This window comes from Symphalangus syndactylus, chromosome 6 (genome assembly GCF_028878055.3).
Source record: "Symphalangus syndactylus isolate Jambi chromosome 6, NHGRI_mSymSyn1-v2.1_pri, whole genome shotgun sequence".
NCBI classification, from domain to species: Eukaryota; Metazoa; Chordata; class Mammalia; order Primates; family Hylobatidae; genus Symphalangus; species Symphalangus syndactylus.
Genome location: NC_072428.2, coordinates 110,360,410 through 110,384,691, shown reverse-complemented (window position 1 = coordinate 110,384,691; position 24,282 = coordinate 110,360,410). Strand labels below are relative to the sequence as shown.

The 24,282-nt window shown below is 35.5% G+C and overlaps 1 protein-coding gene and 1 long non-coding RNA gene across 3 annotated transcripts in view; both read right to left on the bottom strand.

Moving 5' to 3' along the window:
* KCND2 (potassium voltage-gated channel subfamily D member 2) overlaps window positions 1-24,282 on the bottom strand; it is a 484,939-nt gene that overhangs the window by 306,995 nt on the left and 153,662 nt on the right. The gene's annotated exons all lie outside the window — the stretch shown is intronic.
* LOC134737040 (uncharacterized) overlaps window positions 1,899-24,282 on the bottom strand; it is an 86,042-nt gene continuing 63,658 nt past the window's right edge. The window contains exons 2-3 of the long non-coding RNA XR_010121591.1: window positions 21,341-24,282; window positions 1,899-21,129 (exon numbers count right to left, since the gene is read on the bottom strand). The exon at window positions 21,341-24,282 is cut by the window's right edge and continues 27,324 nt beyond it. This is a non-coding gene — a long non-coding RNA (uncharacterized lncRNA). The remainder of the gene's footprint in view (window positions 21,130-21,340) is intronic.

The window sequence follows — 24,282 nt, the reverse complement described above, 5'->3', positions numbered from 1 at the left end:
ACTGGACATTAGGGTAAGTCAAGCTGTTGACCTTTTTCCTCCTGCAGATTCTAACCAAATTGCAGGCAGACTCAGGGGCCATGTAACAATCTAGATAAAGTATGGCTTTGTAATTGTTACATGCAGCAGTGGAAAACTCAGGGATCCTACTTCAAATCCCAAATGTACCACTGTGGGTAAGAGGGTAGGTGATGCTTTGCTTGAGGAAGAATCAATAGACAGAAGGAAAAAGGGACGGATAGGAGAAGAGAAGGAAGGAGAGGGAGAATGAGTCCAGGAATTAGAGGACTGTTTTCTATTTTTGGCACAAAGAAATTCCATTGATTCTTGTGGCATGGCCATTAGACGTCAGGTTCCTTAATGTCATCAATAAGTAATCGCTCCACCTGCATTTAAGGGAAGGCTGAGTAGGAGAGGTGTCAGCAACAATATTAAATTAACTTTAATATTGTTCTCTCTTGGGCAGTAGATCAGTAGGTCATTTCTTTATAGAAATATGAGACAAAGGAAATTAGCTCTATCCCAAACAAAATCTAAAGCCTACTCCTTTAAATGTTTTCATAGTTATGCTGGCCAAATTGTATTGCCTTTGTTTTCTTTTAATGATTCTAAGTCAGATCATGTGGCATGGACTTTAGAATGCATGCTGCAGCTGAATACAGAGTTTCCGTTGGTGTACATACATAGTTGTTTAGTGTCTTTCCCACATAAATTCATGAAGGACTTTTCTCCATTGTCTGTGAGGTGTTAGTCCTCCTTCTCTGCTAGTTTTCCTGAGGCTACATCTTTCCCAACCTATCCCCTCTCCTTTTCCACTCCATCACCCTATGTAATTCAAACCAGTAATTTTTTTCTTTTTTTAGACAGAGTCTCACTCTGTCACCAGGCTGGAGTGCAGTGACGTGATCTTGACTCACTGCAACCTCACCTCCCGGGTTAAATCGATTCTCCTGCCTCAGCCTCCCGAGTAGCTGGGACTATAGGCATATGTCACCATGCCCAGCGAATTTTTGTATTTTTAGTAAAGACAGGCTTTCACCATGTTGGCCAGGATTGTCTTGATCTCTTGACCTCATGATCCACCCGCCTTGGCCTCAAAAAGTGCTGGGATTACAGGCGTGAGCCACTGTGCCCGGTGCAAACCAGTAAATTTTTATTGAACCCCTATTATGTACTTACGTAGAGAATGAGTGCTACTTCAACTCCCAAATGGGATCTTCACTAGAGTTAAATGCTTTCTTCACTGGAGTCAAACACATGTATTTAAATGTGTCTTTAATAGAATCTTCAGAAGACACCATATGATGTCTTGCCTTTAGCATTCTTACCAATTTGTTCTCTTCAATATTTCATATTATAAAGAGTCATCACAGTGATATATCCAAACCTCTGAGTTTTGCTCAATGCTTTTATTTACAGAAGGCTGCAACTGTCACTTTGTCATTAAAGATTCATATTTGAAATGGGCTGTAGCATTATGTACTTTGATGTCATAGGTAGTCAGGCACTGTAAGTAAATTATAGAGTGAGTGACAGGCTTAACTAAGGACTTTCTGATCTTCAGTTGAAATTCTCTGGAAGGAATGATTATCTTATCTTAATGGCTTAGAAATTATGCATTTGCTTCTATTAATGTTAATAAATCTGTCTTCACATCCCAGTTTACCACAATGAAATTAAACTCTTAGCTTTAAATGAAGATGTATTTTCAAATATTTAAAATGTTTATCTCTTAATAAACCAAAGTTTTATGAAAACAAACACAAATTCAGACAAACTAGGAACAGATTACTCTGTCTTACACAGATCTAAAATCTCCTTAAATGATTTTAATTCTTATCTTCAATCCGGTCAGAGAAAGGCCAGTAGGGTAATGTGGGTAAGTATGGGGTTATCTGAAGATGAAATCTTTAAAGAGGAGAAAAGATTTTTTTTTTTTTTTTTTTTTTTTTTTTTTTTTTTTTTTTTTGAGACAGAGTCTGGCTCTGTGGCCCAGGCTGGAGTGCAGTGGCCTGATCTCGGCTCACTTTAAGCTCTGCCTCCTGGATTCACGCCATTCTCCCGCCTCAGCCTCCCGAGTAGCTAGGAATACAGGCACCTGCCACCATGCCTGGCTAATTTTTTGTATTTTTAGTAGAGATAGGGTTTCACTGTGTTAGCCAGGATGGTCTCGATCTCCTGGCCTTGTGATCCGCCCACCTCGGCCTCCCAAAATGCTGGGATTACAGGCATGAGCCACTGTGCCCGGCTGAGAAAAGATTTCCATTTCGTTGTGTGTGACTGTTTGTTTAGGTGAAAGGGAGCTGGTAGAGTTCATGTGACAGATAGTGATTAATACAAGTTTAATTTAGGTTCAATTTAAATATAGGGTAGCAGAATGTCACTACATTTAAGCTGAAATATACTTTCATATTTCTAACAGTGATTCTTACATGAAATAAAAAGTCAAACAGATCCACATTTTAAAAATCAAGGTTTTTGTCTTTGGTTCTGTTCATATGATGGATTACATTTATTGATTTGAGTATGTTGAACCAGCCTTGCATCCCAGGGGTGAAGCCAACTTGATCGTGGTGGATAAGCTTTTTGATGTGCTGCTGGATTCGGTTTGCCAGTATTTTATTGAGGATTTTTGCATCAATGTTCATCAGGGATATTGGTCTAAAATTCTCTTTTTTTGTTGTGTCTCTGCCAGTCTTTGGTATCAGGATGACTCTGGCCTCATAAAATTAGTTAGACATTCCTTTACTGGGTATATACCCAAAGGATTATAAATCATGCTACTATAAAGACACATGCACATGTATGTTTATTGCGGCACTATTCACAATAGCAAAAACTTGGAACCAACCCAAATGTCCATCAATGATAGACTGGATTAAGAAAATGTAGCACATATACACCATGGGATACTATGCAGCCACAAAAAAGGATGAGTTCATGTCCTTTGTAGGGACATGGATGAAGCTGGAAACCATCATTCTGAGCAAGTTATCACAAGGACAGAAAACCAAACACTGCATGTTCTCATTAATGGGCGGGAATTGAACAATAAGAACACTTGGACACAGGGTGGGGAACATCACACACTGGGGCCTGTCATGGGGTGGGATGAGGGGGCAGGGATAGCATTAGGAGATATACCTAGTGTAAATGACGAGTTAATGGGTGCAGCACACTGACATGGCACATGTATACATATGTAACAAACCTGCACGCTGTGCACATGTACCCTAGAACTTAAAGTATGATAATAATTTTTAAAAAATCAAAGTTTTTTTGGTCCAGTTTCTCAATGCAATGTAAATCATTTTTTCAAACTAATAATTCATGAATCAAGGTGGTTATCTAATCTCAAAAATATTTAGTAAAACCTGAACTTCAAAAACTAAAATTGTTGTGTTTATTCCATGTCTGGCCAAGAGAATAAAGTATATACAGAAAAACAAATAATAAAAAATTTTTAAAAATCAGTCTTAAAAATATAATCATATCCATTTGAAAACCCAAAAGAATTTAAGATGCTTAGAAATATTCATTTGGGAATACTAATTTTGTTTATAAGAATAAATAAAATATTTATAGACTGAAAATGTAAAATGTCTTAGAAATTAGAAATTCATATTTTCATCTGTTAGGCAGTTTTGAGCTGCAGGTAAGAATACAAAAAATAGCAATAAGCAATAAAGTTTATTATTCTCACAGACAGGACTTTCATAAGAAAAGACGTACAGGGTTGGTTCAGATGCTTAAAAATGTATGGCCTCTGAGTCATTTCTTCTATAATTTTCTTGACCTTCTTTTCAGTTACAATATGGCTACAGAAGCTCCAAGTATTACATCTTCACACATCAATGTCTAAAATTAGGGGGAAAACTGAGCTTCTTTTAACAAGTCTTTCTTTTTCTTTTTTTTTCACCAGGGTACAAAATGAAAGTCCTAGAAGGCATTTCTTCTAATTCCATTGGCCAGAACTAGGTTATATATCCATTCTTGCCTTTAGAGAGACTAAGAACGTGAATGTCACACAGATGGGATCTCACAAAGGAAATGGGTGGCATGGATTCTTGTTTAGGTAACTAGTGATATCTGTCAGTAGTGTCAGTATAGTATAAGTGTGGGTTTTGGGGCCAACTTCCTAAGTTTGAGTACTGGCTTATCCATTTCTTGAGTAATTATTTAACTTCTTGGGCATTTCCTCATATATAAAATGGGGATAAAACAGTTTCTCCTTCAATTCATGTCAGTTATCTTTATTATAAAATATTTGGTTATAATTTATAAAGTAAAACACTGCATTGTTTCATAACTCTGAACGAAAGTTTGAATCTCTTTAAGTAATTCTTTAGAAACTCCAGTCCAGCTAAATCAAGTTTTTAGAAATGCAAAATGCCATGTTGAATGGCAAGTGAAATTATGTCGATTCCATCTTAATGATTTCTACAACTAATTATTAGCTACATTAGACCCATAGTGAACTCCAAAGTATTTGCTCTGCCATCTGCCTTCCCCTATAACAAGAGAAACTTGAGTACAGGGTAAACTGAATTAATCTCCAGTTCATCTATGAGTATAGGGGAAATATGCACTCATTTAGTGTTCCTGAGTCAGTAGTTAAAATCCTGCCATAACTTCCCATGAAAATATATATGTGTATGTATATGTTTGTATGTATGAGTGTATCAGTGTATGTGTGTGTGTGTGTGTCTGTGTGTGTGTGTTTATAATATGGTATAATATGGCAAATCTTCCTTTCTTTTATGCTGGAACAATTACACTCCAATACTGAAACAGAAAGAGAATAATTCAAGTAGATTCAAATGGAGAGATTAACATGGCAGGAAAGAATAAACACTGGTTTGGTTGTTGATTGTTATCAATTAATAATTATTTGTTAAGGATCAACTGCAAGATGTCACAAAAGAATCATCATGCCCTTAAGATGCATATGATTTATTTAAAGATCAAATTCAACATACATCTAAGTCACTGTAGTGCTAAACTCTATTGCTCTGAATTGCGTTGAGAGAAGTTTGAGCAGGCAGAGATTAGGGTGGACTAGCAGTGCTGTAAACAAATCAGGAGGTAGGGAAGCTCACACTGCTCCTCAGATAAAAAAGACAAAAGAGAAAAGACTCCAGGACATGGTTAAGGATGCTTGGGTGCACTGGCTAGATGGAGTGATATATGAATAAATTGGAATATTTGTTTTGATAAAGGCTAATGGATTAAACAAATATTTACTGAGTGCCTACTAGTGCCAAGCCAGTAGTATTAGGTGATAAGCATGCAAAATTTCGTAATAAATGGTCCTCAAGCAGCTTGATTGAATAGCTGTCTTGGGTTAAGAGAGGGGTAAGTAGATAAAACATTTCATACAGATTAAGTAATAGGTTCCATTCTTGGTTATTTACTGAGATTTACAAATCAAGTCCTCAAAAATAATTATGTAACATACATGTTATGTTGATTTCCTTTTCCTTCATATATAATAAAAATAATAATCACGCCAGATATATTTTGAAAGAGCATAATAGTGAAACTAGTGTGATAACTGTTGGTTTATCTTTAGTTTCTTCCAATAAAATCTCTATCATGTTTAAAATAAGATAATATACATAATGAACATTTATTTTCCATTCACTATGTGCTAAGCAGTCTTAAAAGTGTTTTAAACTAATTTATTTCAGTTTCATAACAATCTCATGAAGGAGTAATTCCAGTATTTACAATTACTCAGTAAGGAAACAGGTCCAGCAACATGATGTAACTCATTTAAGATGACAGAGGTGTAACTGGTAGACCCAATCTGTGAACAGTCTAGATTCAGAGACTGTCCTCCTAACCATTATTCTCTATTTGACTTATGAAAATTAACAGAAACAGAATCCATGTATTCATTACTTTTGAATTTCTATGTAGTCCATCCTGAAATTTTAGAGGAACACAAAAATATTACTGTTTTTCAATAATGGCTTTTCTTGTTTACTTTTTATTATAATTTACTTATTTGTTACTTTTCTTAAAATTTACTTTTGAAATTTCACATTTCTAAGATTTTTTATGAATATGACTGTCATTTGTCCTCAAATTCTTATTTTCAAAGGTGAGTTTATATGAAAGAATATTGCAGTTCTTGCTTTTATTTAGTGATATCAAGGATAACAAAATCAATTTTACTGTAAGTACAATGTGTGAAGAAAGATGTTCAACATCAATGCTCTAGTCTTTCAGCCTGACATTTCTTTGTGAAGTGGGCAGAAAATTAAATTGCCTGAAATTAAAGGAGAAAAGCACACACCATGAAAAGTAACATGCCCGATGACAGTTGAGGTCATGCTTCCACTGAGGTGTTAATTTTACCATATGAATTTCATTGATGTTAATGGGAATTGTGCAATCATCCTTCTTTATGTTCTCTGAATCATTACACCTTAACATCCTCAAAGTATTAAACTTTTCTTGGCATTTTATGTTAGTTTTAGTGTATAGCATTATTATATATTTGCTTAAAAAGTTGAAATTAATGCCATTAAATATCTTTAGTTTTAAGGTTTTAAGCTGCTCTCAGCCAACCTTTGCCCCAAAAGCCAAGATTTTGAAATTCTACATCTTTACTCTTTTAAATAAGCACTTAAAATTGGAATACATTGGTCATTATTCGAATATCCAGGGTTTTACAGCAAATATTTTTGAGGCCTACTGGAGAGACCAGTGTACTCTGCTGGGGTTCTTAGGAAATAAGAAGATAGATCAGATATAGATGTTGATGTAAGGGCACACTGATCTGGTATAGAAGATGAGGAAAGAAAATGACAAGTCTAGGCAGCAGCTAAGTCCATATACTGACTTTATGAAAATTAGTAAAGGGTGCTTTGTACCTGAGAAACAGCTGAAAGCTAAGTACTAATAATACTAAAGATCCTATATTTCACCTCTAACTTTCCCTCTGGTGGGAGGAAGATGGTAGAGGGAGGGAGGTGTTGTCCTTCCAAAGTGAGCAAATTTCAGCACAACTCACTATGAGCAAGGAAGCACAATTTTAAATGGAAATTATGCAATAGAAAGCACCTGACAAGAATGCCTGATATGTGGTAAGCACTCAGTGAATAGGAATCACCTTTGCCGTTCAGGAAGAAGAAAAAATATCTTTGAACTAGGGATCAAGGTTAACTTCATTAATGCATCATGGATAAGGGTATGAAGATGTGAGGGAGTGACATTTCATGCTAAGGAAACGGCAGGAGCAAGGAATGAAAGCAGGAAGGGAAATAAAGTTCAAGAGCAGATCTTGAAAAGCACACCACCTTGGGGTTTCAGAAATTCATGGGAGCATTTTTGGTTGTCACAATGACTGAGAAGTGTTGTTGGCATTAACTGCACTGAAGCCAAGAAGGCTAATAATTCTGTAATTAGTGACACACAGCAAAATGTTGTCCCCCTAGAAAAGCCAAAATTACTCCAGTTGAGAAAACCTGGAGAGAATGGCTTACTAAAGAAAGAAGAGAGAAGTGAGTTTAGGTATTGGACATCAAATGCCATGCAGAAAAAAAAAAAATGAGTCTTAATTGTAGGAAATGAGAAGTCTTTGAAAGTATTGGAATTGAGGAATGACATGATCGGACTTTGAAAGTGTTGTAAATAAGGAATCATATGATTCAAGAAGATGAATTTGGCATTCATTCATAAGATGATTGAGTCGGGGGAAAACCTGCAATGAGGAGACCACTGAGGAGATATTTATAAACCACGAGAATAAATAGTAAGGAAATTATGATAATGTCAATGTCTCCATGGAAAGAGGCTGAGACTCCAATGTCTTACCCATATTTTTATCCCTTGTAAAGCAATTACTTTATTACTATTATTATTATTGTATCTTGGAGATTGTTATCCAGTGAAACCTTCAAATTTTTCTGAGGGTTTGAAACCAGAAAAGGGGAGGAAACCATATCTAATATTTCAAAGCCAGAATTTATTCTTCTATTCCACTCTTTATTCTGTCACAGTAACTTTGCCTCGAGGGACAGAGTGGGAAAGCAAGTGCCACAAATGCAATTTTAGTAGCACAGCTCACCCTGATTAGCGGAGAACACACCCCAGGTTCTCTGTCAAAGTTGACACCACTCCAGTTCTTAGGTTCTTCACAACTAGAAGCCACCAGCCCAGAAACACTTGGAAGTGATGGAATGAGTAAGACAAACATACATAGACACAATCAAGCACACACCTGCACGCAAACTCTCGCACTCTATCTCCTAGAATGAAGTAAAGTGAAGTAGCTATTAGTGATTATGAGAACATATGTAGATCTTAAATTTCTTCTTTAAATTTAATTTACTTTTATTAATAGTTTTAAGTCCAAATAGCTTGAAACTAATTGTTCCTTCCTATTTGCTTTAAAGCAAGGGCTGGAAATGATGGCCACACCATGCCAACCACACTGGCCACCTTTGTACAAAGGGCTTTGATTTCACATGCCGTTGGACCTAATCACAAAACCATTTTATGTTCTGGAAAATGTTTTTGTGTGACTTCTTAGATGGGTGTCTATAAATATCATTTTATGTGTTATGTTAAATGCACCCAGCAAATAATTTCTAACTACATAAATCATGATGTTCAATACTTTATTTATATATTGCTTCAAAGATACTTTGTTATTTTCTTTTTTTATCACTCTTTTGACTTTTAGGTCACCACTTACTTTTGCATGCCATTTTTTATTTTATAGAATTCTGTAAAGTCTCTACTTGTTGTTTTCTTTCTCAATTAAAGAAAAGTTATTTTATATCAGGAGTTGCAATCTCAAATTCACAAACTTAAGATAATCTGTTTCAGTGAAGACTGCAGTAAAACTAGGCAGAGCATGCCTCATTTAAAGGCATTCACAACCAATGTTCTTAACAAAAATTATCATGCTGGACACACAAAGCATATGTTCTGGCTGGACTGGACTCATGGACAGTTGCCTTGAGATTCCAGACCATAAAGCTTTTCTTCAGTTCTTTAATTGTTAATGGATAACTCCAGGTAGGGCAGTTCGTGGGGGATTCTATTTGTGAGTTGAAAATTTGGTAGAGTCAGTCCCTTGATTCAGGAACTTCTGAACTTCCTCTGTAGACTCTGGAAGAGTTATAATAATATAGTTTCTGTTTCAGTAGGAAGCAAGTATACGCCTGTGTCTGGTACTTTTTACTAAAAACTGTTTCTTGTTCTCAGGTCAAGTGACCCTCCCTGGATGTCAGTTAACCAAAAAGAAAAGATAATGGTGAAGACTAGAGAAAATTTTCTTGGATATTAGCTGGCTGCCAACTTAGTGGTAGTTCACACAGACCCACAACAATAGCCAAGGTGCTAGAAAGAAATTTACAGCCATGGGCAGAGTGTGGCGTAACCATAAATTTTAAGCACATTCTTTATCTCTGATAAGCATATTCCCTAAAGCACAGTCATATTTCCCTATTAATGTTAATTCCATATCTGTCCAATTGTTTAACTCTCAGCAATTAGTTGTCTAACTAGATACAGGAAAATCTTCTACAGGTTAACTGCATGTTACATAAAAGAGAATTTTCTATGTCCCATTTTCTCTGAGTTGTCTGTTACATACACATTTATTTTTATAAGGCATTTATTATTTTACAACTATTATAAAGCTTATATTAATCTTTACATAATAAAAATGAAAACAAAGCCCACTCTGCCATTCATTCTCAGCATTAAAAATAATCCTGACTTTGAAAAATGAGCCTCAAAATCAAAGAGCTATTTCCAGAAGAATTAAATGAATAAGACTGTATCTGTTCATTGCTGCCACAAATAAAGGGAATATACATATACATTCCCTACTATGTGCCATATACATGTCTCTCAAAAATTTCATACTAATTCAATTTTCACAATAACCTGTAGGCTTGTTTTACTAGCATAGATGAGCAAACTATGTAACAGAAAAGTTAAATAACTTGCACAATTTAATACATCTAGAAAAGAAAAATTCAGGATACAAATGCAGGTCTCTTTGATTCTACAGAACAGTGCTCAATTTAAAAATTTATATAAAATTATCCACTACCTGATTAACTAGTTCATCTTTTCCAAAGCTAAGGAAGTGGTTTTTTTTTTTCATGAAATTATCAGTTGTGATGTAATGTGAGGTGTTCTTGCATTGTTCTATTTTATGTACCCACATATGTGTGGGTATTAGAAGATGAACCAACAGCAAGAAGGTTCCTAACTACTATTCAACCAACTGAAGAATTACTATAGACAGAGATAATTGATAGTCTCAAATTTTGAGCATTTCTGAAAACTGGCTTATTGAAAAATAGACTGTGATATTACAAAGATTATTTTGCAAGAATAAAATAATAGGAGATATCTTCAGAGAAGAGACATTATGGAAAGATGTAAACTACGGATATATGAAAGCTTACCAGTTGGGGAAGAGACACTCTCTTCAACACGTGGTGCTTAGAAAACTGGATATCCACATGCAGATAAATGAAACTAGAACCTCTCTCTCACCATACACAAAAATCAACTCAAAATGGATTAAAGACTTAAAAGTAAGGTCCTAAACTATGAAACTAACAGAAAAAAATACAGAGAAAATGCTTCATGACCTTGGTCTGGAAAAAGATTCTTTGGATAAGACCTCAAAAGCACAGACTACAAAAGCCAACATAGACAAATGGGATTACACCAAACTAAAAAGATTCTACACAGCAAATAGAACAATCAACAGAGTACAGAGACAACCTACGGTATAGAAGAAAATATTTGCAACCTATGCATCTGACAAAGGGTTAATTTCCAGAATACATAAGGAACTCAAAGAACTCAATAGCAAAATCCTAAATAATCTGATTTTTAAAAAGCAAAATATATGAATAAACTTTTATCCAAAGAAGATATATAAATGGCCAACAGATATATTTTAAAAATCCTAATATTCAGAGAAACGCAAGTCAAGACCACAATGAAATATCATCTCACTCCAGTTAGAATGGTTATTATCATAAAGAGAAAACAAATAATAAATGCTGGTGAGAGGGTGGGGAAATAGGAACTCATACACTGTTGGTAGGAATGTAAATTAGTAAGGCATTAAGGACAACAATATGGAGATTTCTCAAAAAATTAAAAATAGAACTGCCATATGATCCAGAAATTGTGCTCCTGGGTATTTATCCAAAGGAAATGAAATCAGTATAATTTCTGATATCTGCACTGTCATGTTCATTGCAGCACTATTCACAATAGCCAAAATGTGGAACCAACCAACATTTCCATCAACAGATGAAGGGATAACGTGTAGATATACAAAATGGAACACTATTTAGACATAAAAATAATGAAATTGTGTCATTCACAGCAACAGGGATGAGCCTGCAGGACAGTATGTTATGCAGAAGTCATGCACATAAAGATAAATAGTACCCCATATTCTCATTCATATGTGGGAGATAAGAAGTTGAGCATATAGAAGTAGAGAGTAGAATTGTGGCTATTAGACCCTGAAGGATAGGGGAGAGGAGAGGATATGGAGAGTTTGGTTAGCAGGTATAAAATTACAGCTAGATGTAAGAAATAAGTTCCAGTGTTCTACAGCACTGTAGGGTAAGTACAGTCCACAATAATTTATTGTATATTTTCAAATAACTGGAAGAGAAGATTTTGAATGTGCCCAATACAAAGAAATAATAAGTTTGAGGTGATGGGTATGCTAATTACCCATATTTGATCATTACATATCATATATATGTGTTGAAATATCACTCTGTATTCCATAAATATATGTAAATAATACATTTCAAATAAAAATAAAAGAAAAAGTGCTTCTGTGTTTGGATCTCGATTATTTCTCCTAATATCACTATTTCAATTAAACATTTCAGAACAAAGAGAACACTAGGTGAAGATATTCTGAGTCAAAACCAATTTAAATTCTAGTTTAATTGGTAGGCTCTAGAGCCTAAAAAAATTCTAATTTAATTAATTTCTTACAGGGAACATATAATATAAATTTAAAGCACCATAATTTCCTCTGAAAGGCAACGCAAAGCTCAGTCTCTTTCAAAATATGACTACTTTCTTAATAAAGCACAGGCTTAGTTTTCTCATCCAAATATTTCATATAAAGAGCAAAGAATCATCAGGTACAGCTATTCCACTATTGACCTTCTTAAACTAAGATTCAGCCATGCTGAACAAGATTTAAGTTCCTAGAACATGATTCTGACATGAATAAGAAAGTTAATAAATATTTGTGAGTTAAGTAATTCATGAATGTTACAGGAAAATCTGCTTAAAATAATATAACATGATTTATAATTTCAATAACTATATACATGAATCGAAAATGAAAAGAAACAAGCTGGGTCAGGTTGAATGAGCACAATAAAATCTGATTATTAATGCCACAGGAATCAAAGCAAAGATATCCTGGCAGATCACTACATTCCCCTTCCCATAATATATTTTTTCATGTATGACATTATGATGTCAAGTCATTTTACATTTAATTAATGTGCAGGAATTCTTGTAATGCACATCATATGGTTTTATTACTATGACCATGAAGCAGCCACAAAAAACCCACTAGTATTAGTGCCTATCAAATTATTTTCTGAAGGTGATATTTACACCCATATATCCATCTATCTATCCATCCCATATATCTATCAATCTATTTACTATTAGTTATTTCTCTAGTGTAACCATTCTACACATAATTATTGCCTTTATCTTTGGAAAATATTACTCAAATTGGCCTATATAAAATGATTCCATTTAAGGCTGAATGCAGTGAACACATTATTATCAGGAGGCTATACCAAGAGTCTTACCAGCAAGTACAGGATGTTACAAGAGAGGATTGTGAAAACTGTTCCATCGCCATGGCCAACTCCTGATAATATCTGGATTAAATTTTTCTCAATTACTAATACTATCTATGTTGTGAGATTCTGGGTACTAAATTAAGCACTTGATCATGTGCTGCCAAATATCTAAAATTGTTTCTTGGAGAAAAATGACAAGGCTGCCTATGAACACCTTTGTTGGGATATGGGCTGGTCCTCTCTAAAGTCTCTTCAGTTTCATAATCATTTGCCAAAAATGACAGCTACTCATCTGGTTTCCAAAGCACATGCCTTAACTTCAATGACCAAAATAAAAGCAAAACTTTCCAGACCTTCATCATGTACTGCAACCCAGAATCTCTGCTCTCCAACATCTAATTATTCAGGTCAGAGAAGTGGTTTTTAGGGAACATCATCCAAAAGGCATTAATTCTCAGAGGCACTTCAAAATTTATTATTGGATAAAGGCAGATCACATTTCTTTAGCCTTTCAGAATTTGATTACACAGAGCTTCATTCTGTTGTGATGCTGATATTTTCAGTTTTTTCCAATGGTTACTACAAGAAAAAGTTTCAAATCTAGAAACATATATTCCATATCAGTCAGTATCCAATATGGAAATAAGTGAAACATCACTACACTGTTCAGTATCATATGTATACATACATTAGTATAGGTTTAATTAATTTTATCTGACTACCTAAACATTTATCTCTAGGGAGTTGGTTTATCATTATATTATCAATGCTAATTCTGTACTTAGTATCTTTTTTTTAGCTTATGGCCCTTCCCCTAATTCAGACAGCAGTTAGAATGTTCTATATTGGGGCTGGGCACGGTGGCTCATGCCTGTAATCCTAGCACTTTGGGAGGCCAAAGTGGGCAGATCACCTGAGGCCAGGAGTCTGAGACCAGCCTGGCCAACATGGTGAAACCTGTTTCTACGAAAAATACAAAAAGTATCTGGGGATGGTGGAGCATGCCTGTAATTCCAGCTACTCCAGAGGCTGAGGCAGGAGAATCACTTGCATCTGGGAGGCAGAGGTTGCAGTGAGCTGAGATCGAGTCACTGCACTCCAGCCTGAGCAGCAGAGCAAGATTCTGACTCAAAAAAAAAAAAAAAAAAAAAAAAAGTTGTATATTGATTGTCTCCAGTAGTGGCTGATATACTAAAATTCGACAGAAATAAAATTACCTATTAGATTTTGAGTTCAAAAATGCAAAATTACTTGGAAGAATTCATAGTTAGTAAAGAACTTGTTTTTCTCGTATTTGCTTTCCCTCCAGGGCAAAGTTCGATAGGCTGAGAAGAGGAAGAAAATGAGCAGCAAAAATGAAATGTCTAGACATTTGTGACACCACTGAGAAAGAGAGTGCTTTACTGATATCCATAGATCAAGTCTCCATACTGAAAGAAAATGACTAAAACCTTTGATGAATTGGGGCTCTCAAAGAGCAAAGTTTGACTAGGCATGTGGGCTGAGACAGCTAACAGTTTCCTTTGCCTGAAGCAGTACAGCATAAGCAAAATTTCTCCAGTGAAAAATACTCATAGAGCCAGAAGGCCTAATGTGTCCTTGGAATGAGGACAAGGAGGCTGCAGTGGCAACCTACAAGGACCAGTGACCACAGAGCAGACTGGAATAAGGAAGTCTCAGTGGGTGCCAGCAGGGGTGGCTGATGACACTGAGGGCCAGATGGCCCCCCACCTGGCATTTTGTAGACAGAGTCCTGGAGGATAGTCAGTTAGGGCTGACTGAGATTGAGTTTCTGCCACTTGATGAAACCAGGGCCCAGAATACAAATTAAGTTTAGCAAGAGCAAAAATACAGAAAACTGTGTTTCTCGCATACTTGAACACCTGAGCTTATGCAGAGGTTTCTCTCTGCTACAAGTTTATGAATGACATATAGGACAACTCCTATTAATCAAATATTGCACTCTAAGGATTATATCTGCATAACACAGATAATTATTTTATCTACTACTTCCTAAATCTTAACTCTCTAAACCATTATATCATCATTGTTTTATTTACGGATTATCTTTAATTTCTTAATGATGAATACATATTAAAGTCCATTATGAAAATATTTGTTTACTCCATGTTGTACTTCACTTTTTAAATATTCTTCTTATTCTTGGCAACAAGAATGATGGCCAATATTTTTATTGGAAAGAATATATTTTTAAAATATACAGTAGCAATAATAGCTTATAAACCTCAAATGCAAAAATAAAGCTTTAAAATCTTGCCTTTTGTTACTGTTTGTATCTTTAGTTTCAAGCACTATAATTCTCAAATCTTTATTTATATTGAAATTGAGAATATTCAGCATTTCGGCTCTCATACTCTACTCTTAGACCAATTTCTTGACATTTTCATCTGATTAGAAAAGGTACCACATGGCTGCAAATTCTAAATTCTGGGATCTAATTCTCCTTAATATACTGCACAGTGGCTTAACAGTGCAATAAGCTCTACTAGGGGAACTGGAAAAACACATCAATTGCCCAAACACTCAAACAAACAAACATACTCCATTGGAATGGGAGAGTGAGAAAAGGCAGAGAAGATGAGCTTCATTGAGACTGGCTATATATATATATATATATCCACTGGTTAGACATGCCAGAAGATATTATGGTTCTGTTTGGTGGTTCAGATCCCTTTTGAATTATTTTTTTCTTATTATTAATGTAAAATCTAAGTCTTGATTGATTCTGAATTGTATAAATGCACAATTAATTTTGTAATAGGGTTATTCATTTGTTTTAATCATCATTACAGTTTGCTTTATACTGTTTCCCATAGAAAATGAGATTATTTTCTTACTCTGTACCTGGTTACTTTTACATGTTAAAAAAAATGGCTTTCTAAAACATAATGTAAACTGGAAAGAATGGAGGTAGCTTGTCTAAAATTTATTGCTTATGGCCAGGCTCAGTTGCTCACACCTGTAATCTCAGCATTTTAGGAGGCCAAGCCTGAGTGGATCACTTCAGGTCAGGAGTTCAAGACCAGCCTGGCCAACTTGGTGAAACCCTGTCTCTACTAAAAATTAAAAAAAAAAAAAAAAATAGCCAGGCATGGTGGTGCATGCCTACAATCCCAGTTACTTGGGAGGCTGAGGCACGAGAATCACTTGAACCCAGGAGGTGGAGGTTGCAGTGAGTAGAGATGAAGCCACTGCACTCCACTCAAGCCTGGGTGGCAGAACGAGACTCTGTCTCAATAAATAAACAAATAAATAAAATTTATTGTTTGTTAATCTATATGCTAGTTTTAAAATGTGCAAGATAGGTTTTTTATATTTTCCTCCTACAGATTACATAGGAATAGTTTTCTACCATGAAAATATACCACTATTCTTTTTTTTTTTTTTCAAGTCTTCCAATCCTGTGAGTCTTGGATAGAAGACAATGTGTCCTCTGACATCTACTAACGGACAATGATCACAGACTAGCGCAGGTGGGAAATGCTATTTTAGGGTAACAGCTCACACCTGGAAAAGTCTATTTTTTTTTTCCTCTAGGATCTTTTTACACAGCAGTGAAAATAAACTAATTAGGTCAAAGCACCACATTGGGACCCATGAGCTATGACGATCTCTCTCAGTTGGGTCCCCACAAGAGGCCGCTGTCCAAAGACAAGGAAGAAATAAACTCCAACCAGAATAGGGACTCTTGATTTAACCATTTCTTCTCTCACTGTAGTTGCCACTACGTTTCACTGCAATTTAATTCATGCGAGCTTCACAGCGGAGAAAATTAGCATAGAGGGAGGAAGAAGACATGAGAAAGGAAATAGCAACAAAGAAGTTGGCTTTTCTAGAAACATAGCCTCTGTTCATTCTGGAGTGGAGACAGAGTGCTGACAAGCAGGAGTCAAGAGTGGATTCTTAAGCTGCTCCAGGTGTCTAAGAAAACTGTACATTGCCAGCACTCGAAGAAATGGAAGTACTAGGCATAGGCACCTCTGCTTTTATCCTTTTGATAATTTTACCCACAGCACAAAGGGGACTTTTTTAGTCAAAAAGCAAAATCAACAAGAACTAGAAATTTTTCCTCCTACAGATGCCTCTTGTGTTTTAGTCAAACTGTCTTAGGAAGTTTGGCCTCATAACCACCCTTAGTATACAGGTTGTGGGGTCTATGGCAGTAAGACGGTGAATGATATAGGACCATTTTTACTTCTTTCACCAGTGCTTCTTAATTCAATAAAGCAAGTTTGGATTTGGCTCACTGAGGTCCCTTAACAAAATATTTTCTGACTATGATTTCCCTTACATTACACTAGGGCACTTAAAACTTTCATTCAACAGATCATTATGGATCATCTGTAACACACATGTATTGTGCTAACTGCAAGGAGGTACAAAGATTTAAGACATTCTATGCCCTCGGTAGTGAGCGAATAGTATGACACATACTTGCTATGTATAATAAGTTAAAAATACTTGTAAATGAGAAAAATAATCCCATCACTCACCCTAAAACTTCTTATATTTCATGTTTTGTCTATTTGCATAAACATTCTTATATATTTTCAACTTGTTAGACTATAAGTACTACTGCAAGTTGTTCATGATTTTAATGCTCAACTTATGCTTTTCATGGCTATAAAGTATCATTATTCTACTATTATTAGATATTAGGTTTTTTAATAGAAAATATCATTTTATTCAATACTTACAGAGCATTTACTACATGCCAGGCAATAGTGCTGGTTGTCAGGGATACGATGTATTTTTTACACCAAGGGGTAACAGTCTAAGTTCAAGACAAGCTTATAAACAAAGGATTAAAATGCAGTGAGATGTGTGTGTATGGATCTACCAGTAGACTGAAGCATATTACAGTGAGTTTCTTGTGGGCCAAAATGGCCAGATCATAGTCATCTGAAATAGTTTAACCAAACACAATGTGCTACATAACTTCTGATAATAGGAGACAGAGAGGGCTTCAGAAAAGCCTTAATATTTGAGTAGAATTCTAAAGGAAGATTTGGATTTTATACAGCAAACAGGTAGAGCAGCACTGTTCCATCTTTTATCTATTTTTGTACAGCTAGGGGACGTGGCACCCTCTCAGGATTAACAATGCCTAGGGGCTGCAGTCGTGCTCAACAGGGTTCTTCACCCCCGCTGGGAAATATGAAATCTCTGAGAAGAGTGAGAAGGACATGTACAATTTGAAAAAGCTTCCAGATGATATGGATTATTGTACCTTTTTCAATCTCCCCAAATCTCCTTCCTGTGTGTCTGAAAAGTCACAGCAAGAGGTAACAGAGCCACACATACTTTGTGATTGAAGCAAGGAGGGAGACAGCAGCAGGATCCAGAGTGTAAAAGGCCATGGAAGTTAGATGAGGAGTTGAGATTTGGCCTTGCAATTGATGAGCAACCGTGAAGGGTTTTGAAGTGGTGCAGTGAAGTGAGTTCATTTGGACCTAGAATGATAGATCTGAAAGTAAGGCAGGAGACAGACTAAAAAGGAAGAGATTGCAGATGAGAGGAAAAAACAAATAAACAAACAAACAAAAAACCCAAAACAAATTATACCCATAATTATCAGCAGTAGTGCAAAAGTTATGTTGTCATTTCTCTTAAAAGCTATTTTTAAGTTACATTCAGAAAATGAGGGGTGTGTGTGTGTGTGTGTGTGTGTATTCACATACATGCAAACACATAAAAAGTATGAATAAGTATCCTGTTTTACCACATGCCTCTCCAAAACTAAGCATTATCCACACAATGCTAGACAAATACAGTACACTGATATGATGTTTTCTTAGGTTATTAAAAGCAATGAAGTGTCTGTGTCAAGAAGCACAAGAATCCCAATGTACATATACTACTGTAAACACACCTGAAAACATAATGTGCCATTCTGGGGCAATCTTTATGGAGATATTAGTACACTAGAATATATCCTGAGGGGAGTTACCAGGATGGATATAGTAATGAAAATCTTGTCATTTGAGAACTGCTTGAAATAAACGGTGATATTTACATTGGGGGACCAAATACTCAAGGAACAAGTAATGACAATCTTCAAATATTTGAAGGTTTGTCACAGTGAAAATATTCGTGTTCTGATTGATTCAGAAGACGTATCTAGGATACATGAGCATATATTTAACGGAGTTAAATGCAGATTCATCCAGAAGTCACTTGTTTTAGGAATTAGAACTCATCAAGAGTGATTTATGCTGTTGCATGAAGCGATAACCCTCCTACTACTACACATATCCAAGGTTTCCGAAACAGTAGAGTATGGAAGATTATGTGCGTGGATGTGTGTGTGCAAATGTGAGTGTGTGTGAGAGACACAGAAAAGAGAGGGAGAGTAAGAGAAAGGGAGGAGAGGTACATAAGGGACAGTTAAGTGGGATATTTTTGATGTCTGTCAACAGACATAATTCAAATGCAGGGTTAGATAATGTAAAAGTACCAGTCCTGCTAATTCATGGTTAATATGCATCTTAGGAGTACGGGAAACAAAAAATAATACTGAAGATAAGTAATCAAGAAGCATTCCTTTCTCCAATGGCTCTGAACAACTTTCCTTTCTCATCTCACACAAGAATTGCGAGATGATCCATTCCTGAATGCTGAAAAGGCAGGTGTGGAGAATTCATGTGCATTCTTGACTCACTGCTTTCATCAAGCCCACCTTCACTAAACTCCCTGATGTCAGAGAGACCATATTTCTGTCCTCATCTAATTGAATTACCTGCAATAACTGATACTCACTACTCCCTCCTTGAAATTGTTTTTTTCTGGTCTTCCATGAAAAGGTGTTTTCCCTTTCTTTTTCCACTGGACCATAGGCTAGGTTAAGGCATGGGCTGCATTTGTTTTGCTCATTTCTGTGCACCTAGAGCTTAGTATAGTACTTTAAAAAGGTAGGTATTACTAATTATTTGCCAGCTCATTCTCTTCTTTCTGGCTTTAAATACAGGCATTCCTCAGGCTTCTTTACCAGTTACTAATTTCTTCTTACTTGTGCTTTGACATTGATGAATCATCTTCAGGAAGATCACAAGTTCTAAACACAGATAGTCAAAACCCAAGCTGATGTTTTAAAGCTGCAGATGTTAAACATATTAGTCTCAATAACTCTTTGGACACTTAGAAATTACTGAGAACCCAAAGAGCTTAAGGTTATGTGTGATATATTTATTGATATTTGCCACACTAGATATTCGTACGGAAATTTATTAACTCATTCATTAAAAATAATAAAAATTCCTTTACCAATTAAAATAAACGTAACACCTTTTGATAAATGACAATATCTCTGAAGAAAAAGAATAGTGGAATAGTGGTGTGGTTGTAAAGTTCTGCAAATTTAATGTGTGGCTTACAGAAGATAGCTGTATACTCATATCTGCCCTGAATTTTTCTATGATACGTTGTTTTGGTTAATGTATGTGAATAAAATATCTCTTCATGAAAATATGTAGTTCAGAAAGGAAGTTGAATTTCAATAATTTATCAGGTAATTATAAGCATTCTTCTTTGATACTACACTAAAATTCAACAAATGCTAGGTTCTTAAAAGTTGATTTCAATGTGAAACCTAAAAATCAGATTTTTTTTTTTTTTAAGACAGGGTCTTGCTCTGTCGGTTCAAGTGATTCTCCTGCTTCAGGCTCCCGAGTAGCTAGGATTACAGGTGCGTACCAGGTAATTTTTGTATTTTTAGTAGAGATGGGGTTTCACCATGTTGGCCAGGCTGGACTCAAACTGGAGACCTTAAGTAGTGAGGTCTTATCCTTAAATGTGACCATATTTGAACATAGGGCTTCTAAGGGAATTACGGTTAAATGAGGTCATAATAGTTGCGCTCTAGAGTAGAACTGGTGTCCTTATAACAAGAAGGAGAGACACCAGGGAGGCAGACGCAGAGAAAAGGCCATGTGAGGACACAGGGAGAAGGCAGCCATCTGCAAGCCAAGGAGAGGGGCCTAAGAAGAAACCAAGCATACTAGCACCTTGATCTCAAATCTCTAGCCTTTGAAACTGTGAAAAAACAAATTTCTGTTGTTTATCCCTCCCAGGCTGTTGTATTTTTTATGGAGACTCTAAGAAACATACAAAGAACTCTTAAGTCAGTAACACAGAACACAGAACTGTGTAATATTAAAATCTGCTGGTATAGCATTTTCTTTGAATGGATTTTTTTATCCATGCATGATCATGCATAGATCATTTTGAACATATTAGTTTACTATGTTATGTGCATCCTCTTCTTCCTCTTTCCCTTCCCCACTCTCCATCCCCCTCTCCCTGCCCCACTCCTCCTCCACCTCTTCCTCCTTCCTGGAGACTGTCTGCATGCAGCACAAGCTATTTTTGTGTAACTTCCATTTGGTCATAAGATTAAAAAGACAGGTACTCAAGGGTTGACATTTAATACAATTAGTAATTTACTTCTTTATCAAAGGCATTGTTAAGTGAACTGTTTTTTGTTATTTTATTATACTAAATCAAAATAACATATTTTTTTAAAACGTCATTCCAATCTCATCAAGAAAGTCTCTATTAGATGTCAAGTTTATGGTGGCAGACACTAATTTTCCAACCTTCTGATTTTTACTTGAACATTTAAATTTTATCATTGGCAACAAATACTGTCAGTGGTTTTCTGTGAAGTGAGAGGTTCACCTTATTCAATATTGACATGTCTGTCAAATACCCAAATCTAAATCACCATAGTTTGTCACTCACTAGTTCTTTCACACAATAATGGCACTCCATGGAAAAACTGATGAGTTCAACTCACAACTGAGACAATAACACAGGTGTTCCTCTTCTTCCTCTTTCCCTTCCCCACTCTCCATCCCCCTCTCCCTGCCCCACTCCTCCTCCACCTCTTCCTCCTTCCTGGAGACTGTCTGCATGCAGCACAAACTATTTTTGTGTAACTTCCATTTGGTCATAAGATTAAAAAGACAGGTACTCAAGGGTTGACATTTAATACAATTAGTAATTTACTTCTTTATCAAAGGCATTGTTAAGTGAACTGTTTTTTGTTTATTTATTTATTGTAAGTGATGAATACAATGACTACAACAATTGATTACTGCTTAACTGCCAATAGCTTCACCCACCACTGATTTTGCACCATCAGTAAAAAGGTCAACATCTTGGAAAGAAATAACACCTTAGTAATATTATGAAAGTAGATTTGATATTGTGGACTCCCTGAAATGTCCTAGGGACCCCCTAGAGGTCTGTGTACCACACCGTGAGTTCGGCTCTTCTATACAAACCTAACATTCAAAAGATACAACACTGAACTGGTTTTCTTCTCTCTAGGACTGAGCCTCTCCCTTCTTTCCAACTTCTTGACAATTATCCCCATGCAATTATTTCCTTAGGACCTGGCAACATCTCAATTCCTTATTTTGGGGTTTTGTGATGGAAAATCAGGAGTAGCAAAGAGCAACAATTTGAGAGGTAAAAATAAAGGACCTTTAAGGCATATTTAAGGGGTATTTATGTATTTTGTCATAGCCCAGAATTAAAAGAAACTAAGTTTTAAATTGATTTCAATCTTCTTTTGATTGAAAATCTATAACCATTGCTGCTCATTTGTTCAGAAAACATCTCTGAACTCGGTTACTTTAATAATGTCTAAATGTTATGCACTGTGCTGGTCTTGCCTTCCTCCTAGAGCCAAAGTTCACTGATTTACTTACTCTCTAGTATTGACCTTAGTATGAAGTCCAAAATGCCTTATCATAAGTTAAAGCTTTGTAATCTGACCCTATTTAATTCTTCAGTCTTTTGTCATCTGCCACTTGCCACACCTACATCAACTTTATTAGAAAAGCAAACAAATATTCAGTTTCTTAAATATGATCTTTCTTTCAGACTGCTAGTCATGGTATCTCTTTGAGTGAAACATTCACTTGTTTCTCCTAATGCTTATTTCCTACTCTGGTCCCTAATGCTATGGTTTCACCTTAGTTAACACTTAGTCATCTTCTAACTCTGTTTCCATAGTATTCGCACCTGTTTCATTACAGCATTTATTACACCGTATTGGAATTGATTGTTCCATTGCATTTGGCTCATGTTAGATCTTAAGCAATAGAAGAGTAAGTATTGTTAGTAGTCATCAAATGATCAACTAAAGTAGTTATGTGTTGACTTGGTTTTTTGGAATCACAATTATAGTATCGATTTTTAAAGAATGAGTTGGCAGATGTCTTATATTTATTCCATCAAATGGAATATGGTAAATGTACTTTGTGTTCAAGTGATTATAATATTCAAATTAAAATTATAGTTCTGATAATTTAACAGGAATTTTTTTACATGTATACATTTTCCTATTCCCCCAACTTTCATATAAGATGTAAACCAATTGTATCAGCTAGAGTTTGCCAGACTTACTCTATATATGTACCCTATTGTTATACAGAATAGAAAGTCACAATTTTATGATCATACAGAAGGATACTATCACTACAAAAATGTATAGCCTTGAAAGACTTTTCACAAATGTCACAGAAGAAAAGGAGAGAGAGATATAGGCATCTTTGTCAATTTAGATAAGAGTCACAGCAGCAATGGAATGAAAAATTATTCTAGTAGAAAACAAAACAAGAATCCTGATTTTTGACTTAAAAATATTGATATGTTTTTTACTAGAATTAAATAATTCCTTGATACAAAGTATCTTATAAATATGGATAAACATTTTCTCACATGTTTTCATATTCTTAGATTTTTATATGTGTTTCAAATATTCATTTGCTGTCAGCTTTTAATAGTCTATTCACAATTCATTGTACTTGATCCCAGAGCTTTGGCACTGTTAATATTAGTGGTTGAAATGTTGATATGCCCAGCTTTGATGGCCATTCTTCCCCTCTGCAGATGTTAATAGTCTGAAGAATGTTCTCATGTAAAGACTAAAAAACTGTTATTCCAAGGTGCATGCTAAAATTCTTCAAGTTGACTGACTGGCTGAATGATATTTGAATGGTACAGTGCAGTCCACAGGGACAAACTGTCAAGGGCCTGCTTACAAAGGGTGTAACTGAACAATGGCAGGGGATGTGAGGAAAGGGTGGGAGATATAAACTACGTGCTATATCCTAGGAATTTGTTGTCCTTTTGTGATATAGGTTTGTATAAAATATTGACAGATACTGGCGTATGATCAAAACAGTAAAAATAGCACTGGCTTAGGAAAAGCAAACATGAAACAAACTAAGGAAGACAACGAGAAACACTGGAGGATTTACTCTGAAACCACTGTCTACATCAAAGAAAGCTTGAGAAAACATGACCAACTTAAAACGTCAGTCTAGGATTTTTCTGTATTCATCAGGTGCACTTGACAATGAAGACATTTCCTTTAGAGAATTTTCCACTCACCAGGAGTAAT